At 46.4% G+C, this 5,000-nt stretch overlaps 1 long non-coding RNA gene across 1 annotated transcript in view; it reads right to left on the bottom strand.

The window, feature by feature from the left end:
* Positions 1–3,247, bottom strand: part of LOC127004682 (uncharacterized) — an 8,703-nt gene extending 5,456 nt beyond the window's left edge. Inside the window, exon 1 of the long non-coding RNA XR_007757921.1 lies at positions 3,061–3,247. This is a non-coding gene — a long non-coding RNA (uncharacterized LOC127004682). The remainder of the gene's footprint in view (positions 1–3,060) is intronic.
* Positions 3,248–5,000: the final 1,753 nt, after the last annotated feature.

Below are 5,000 nucleotides of genomic sequence, written 5' to 3'. Positions count from 1 at the left end.
TGTACGTTTTCGTAAAAGTAATGGTGCTCTTATATTATAGTGGTGCTATTAATTTTATTGTCAGGGAAGAGCTGAAAGTATGGTAACAGGAAGAATTGCGAAGGTATAAAATGTTTGAGGTAGTACTAAAAGTGAATCACTGAGTGTGGATGGGACACTGGGTTATGAGGCTTATATTAAGGAACTTTATACAATATAGTGATGGCAAGGACACTCTTGGTTTACTAAGGATACAAACAAGAATATTCAAGACTTTAATCTTCTTCACAACAACACTAAATCCCCATCATCATCACTGTCACAGTCAAGGTTAATAACGGATCGACACTTTCATGGATATTATCCGTTGTCCAGTAGTCGTCCTCAAAGCGTCGTGATCACCGCACCTTCCACCTCGGCTGTGACAGAAAGTCTGGTCTCCTCCATCCTGGCTTGCAGGTCAGCTCGTGTGAAACGTTGCCACCTGCTCAATCGCATTGGGTGGCAGACGAACAATCTCGTGGCCCGATGCGCGGATGATGTTATCCACCTTGTATTGAGGATTTGGCCTGTTTTCACGGCAGATACTGAGGCTCAGGCCGTGTAGCTTGCTGTGGAAAGGGTATGTCTCGCTGCTCCAACCATTCAATGATGTCCGATTTCCTTGTGGCAGTGGTGGGGCAGCGACTCTAGTTGGCTATGGTATGGAGCATTGTCCATCACTAAGCTGCTCCAGGAACAACGAAGGAAAAGCTTGCCGTTCATTTCTCCATGCTGGTATTCTTGGCGAAACAACCATCCTCTGCCTTCTCCTGGAGGCACCTGGCGGCTGTACGTCACACTGGTGACGGGCTGCGTGCTGTCCACCACTCCATGTTGTGGTTCATCCTGGTGGTGAACCAGGTCTCGTCCACATACCACCATCCTGTTCTCTTCCGGTGTCTTTTCAGCGTTCGTGGGGCTTGTATCCTGCGGCACGACGTCCATGGACTCCTTCCTGACATAAAATTTGCGCTGACATTTCTTGAATCCCATTTCATGGAGCAGTCGCCACAAGGAAATCTTAGAGGTTTCATCAGGGATGATGCTAGCTGCCTTTAAGTTGTCTGTCAGGGAAGCGAGTGAAGTCCTGCTTGACAGCAAACTGTGCGTGTATGTGGCGGCGAATGGCTCCGATCGTGAAGCTGTCGATGACAGGCTGAGCTGGAGGTGCTGGTGGTGTGTCAGGCCGTGACCTGGTGCTGCGCTCATCTTCACTCGCATCCCTAAGGCCGCAACAGCACGGTGGTAGGAAGGACAATATGAATAAATAAATGATTGATGTAAAACAAATATTGTCATGGTTTAGAAATAAGTTTCGGCATGACTAAGGCTGCGATTCTAATGAGCGGAGACTTATTTACTATGTTAAACAAGAAAACAATAAAACTTACCTATTCAAAGCAATCTTAAGGCTATTGCTGGCCTTCTCCTTATTAAAAAGTTAACAAGTCGCGTGACAAACGCATTTCTGCAGCCATGGCGACAGTGCTGTATCTTAGTGGCCATTTATCTTCTCTCTGGTACAAGTCAAAGTCAGGTGACAAGGAAAACAACAAAAACAAACGAGAGAAACAAATACAAGCGAGCAATCGTTCTACCATCAATCATGGTAGTCATCATTTACCACCTCACCCTACTCTCATGTCATTACGTCCACGGTGTATCACTATGCTCAAAATTAAAGTCATCAAGCATGCCTTAATTGAAAAAAAATCATTCTCAGTATGTATGTATCTTCAGAGAGATTGAGGGAGAAGGCGGAGATGGAGGAAGAGGAACAAGGTGGGCGGAGCCTCTGGTAGTTAATGTTCGTATCTTTGCCTGACACTGATGTGCCTTTATTCTCTACTTGTGGCGGTTGGCGGCAGTGTGTGAAATACACTGTCGCAAAATCTCATACGATTGTTCGTTACGATATTATTCCCAAAAACCACAGCCTCTGAAATCATAGTAGGATGTCCAACCCGCGCTATATCGTTCAATCTCTACTCATTGCAACACAGTACATCTCTCATTACCTATTGCACATGCTAGCTATCATTGCCCCACAGTAGCATGATAGCCGGTAAGGGCCGTAGATGAGGGGTGACGCAGCGTTGAGTCCCCGCCTGTAACCCTTCATTAAGTTCTGTATTCTTAAACGCTTCCTTCTCTTATACACCAATCATTTCTAAAGGACAAAAAAGAGGTTAAACGTGTTCCAATGAGTCTCTCTTTACGTTCATGGTGCAGGAACTTTGTCACGCTACCACCAGGGTCATAAAACTACCCATGGAAAAGCCTCCCACAAATCCTACGAAAGCCTTGTTGAATCATGTGCATGGGCCCCGAAAGGTTTAAGAATATACCCTCTAGGTTTCTTATTTAGTCACTTTTCAGCCGACGCAGCCTCGCCTCACGCCGCCTGACTCATAAAACTACCCCTGGAAATGACCAGAAATCCTACGAAAGCCTTGTTGAATTATGTGCATGGGCGCCGAAAGGTTTAAGAATATGCTCTCTAGGTTTCTCATTTAGTCACTTTTCAGCCGACGCAGCCTCGCCTCACGCCGCCTGGTTCTCCCCGGCAGCAGTGAGGCGCCGCTGAATTATGAGCTGGGCCTCCCACAGCGGCGACGCGGAAACTATTAAACATGCAATCGGCGGGGCGGGGCGGGCTGCTGCAGGGCCAGGGCGAGCCTCGGTCTGCTCTGCGGCACTCTCATCAAAGTTACACGAGCCAAGACTCTGTGATAAACCTGAGCAGTGGAAAATTATACTAGTCGGCCAAGGACCCATGGTATAGAGACGGCAGCAACTCCCCCACCCACCCCCTCCCTCGCTCCGCCTCGGCCAATGCGTAGTGACTGCACCGTGATTCTGGCCCGGCTGACCTCATGACTAAGTGACGAGTTGTTGAGTGCAGTATTCACGCGGCCACACAATGCCATGACTGACCTGTTCTTCACACTGCAGCCCAGGTTATAGCGGGTTACACACACACACACACACACACACACACACACATACACTATAACACAAGGCAGCGGGCAAACTCACAATCACCAGCATCTCCTCGTCCAACACGGCAGCCCATGATATAGGATAGCGGGTCACAGCATCACAAGGTAGCGGTAAAACTAAGCCTCGCCTCGTCAGCACCTCCCTCCAACACGGCAGCAGGTCACACTGACACACAGGGCAGCAGGTACACTGACCCTCGCCAGCATCTCCTCGCGCGGGCTAACACAGCACTACCAATCAAACTTCTCCTCGGGTACAGACTCCGCACATATCCACGGTTCAATAGCTTCGAACTGTATCAATGAACCATATAACTTCTTTTTCTCTTTACTATCTATTATTCATTATTGCGACGAGTATCTATGTAGGCCTTCCATATTTAACGTCTCATTGTCCGTCTTGGCATTAGTATAAACACGTAAGTACATTAGAAAAGGAATGAAAGGAAATAAAACTGTGGTGGGAATATGACGAGAGTGTTTCGGTGTGTGTGTGTGTGTGTGTGTGTGTGTCGGACGCAGCGGCGAGGATAATGAAGTGGCCTCTTATTCCTCCCTTGACACCTTATTTCTCCCTTTTATCTTCATACAATTCCACATCTCTCCCATTGGCCTTCTCCTCTCCTTCCTTACCCAAACTCACACTCGTCCCAGGCTCCTCCTACAAGTCTTCAAGTATCTAAAAAGTTCAATAACGAACGGTTTACCCATTCAGTCGAGTCGATGTAACACAGACATTGGAAGCCTCTGTCACCTCCTTCCCTTCCCTCTCCCTCCCTCCTCCTTCCTACCCTCCCAAACCTCGTCCACTTCCCTTCCTCTCCTTCCTCCTCCTCCTCCTCCTCCCTTCCTCCCTTCTTCCCTCCGCTTATCTTTCTTCTTCCTGAGTGACATCTCATTTAGCTTCTTCTTACCGATCCTCACTAATGTCGTGATAATATTCTTGTCGCGTGTGTGTGTGTGTGTGTGTGTGTGTGTGTGTGTGTGTGTGTGTGTGTGTGTGTGTGTGTGTGTGTGTGTGTGTGTCTCTCTCTCTCTCTCTCTCTCTCTCTCTCTCTCTCTCTCTCTCTCTCTCTCTCTCTCTCTCTCTCTCTCTCTCTCTCTCTCTCTCTCTCTCTCTCTCTCTCTCTCTCTCTCTCTCTCTCTCTCTCTCTCTCCCTTCCAAAGCCTTTATAAATTATGTGGCTTTCTTAAGAGAGAGAGAAATTCTGAGACGAGAAAAAAAAGTTCCGTGTTGGGCGCCAGAATAAAACATATTTTTCCGACACACAAAACCACTCTTCAGGATTTTTCTTTTACGAATGCGTTTATTTTTCTCTCTTTCCTCTACGCTCTCGTCGACTAAGAAAGAATACGTTAGTTGAGGCACCTGAGAATGCATCCACAGTAATAGTAATAGTAGTAATAATAAGTAAGGAGTAATAGTAATAGTAGTAATAGTTGTAGTGGTAGTGTCTAGGTAAATGTGACTATAAAGATGAATTAGACCGTACAGGGAAAGGCAAGGCAGGCAGAGAGAGAGAGAGAGAGAGAGAGAGAGAGAGAGAGAGAGAGAGAGAAAGAGAATCACGTGTTAATAAGTACGTAATAATCCTCCCCTTTTATGCTATGCAGGTGGCGGGGAAGGGAAGGAGTCACGTCCTCTATAAAACATGTAATAAATAAGATAAAAAAGAAATATAAAACACTACACACACGCAAGGAGTAAAAAATGCAGACTATATGTTTATCAGCATCTTGTTAGTAATGTAGAGTCATGAAATTTTAATACTAATAATACTAATTTGTTCTTGATAATCTAATAAGGAAAAGATGGTATGTGAAAGGCATGGGATGTTGTGTGTATGAAGGAGAGGGGAAGGTGGAAAGGAGGGAGAGGAAAGGAAGGGAGAATAGGAGATGAGTAGAGGAAGGGAGAGTAGAAGGAGGGAGAACAAAAGTGAGGGTGGAAGGTAAGGTGAGTGGAAAGAAAGAGGA

The sequence above is a fragment of the Eriocheir sinensis genome, chromosome 28 (assembly GCF_024679095.1).
Source record: "Eriocheir sinensis breed Jianghai 21 chromosome 28, ASM2467909v1, whole genome shotgun sequence".
Lineage (NCBI taxonomy): Eukaryota > Metazoa > Arthropoda > Malacostraca > Decapoda > Varunidae > Eriocheir > Eriocheir sinensis.
Note: the sequence above shows the minus strand (reverse complement) of the source record. Positions and strands in the feature narration are given on the sequence as shown.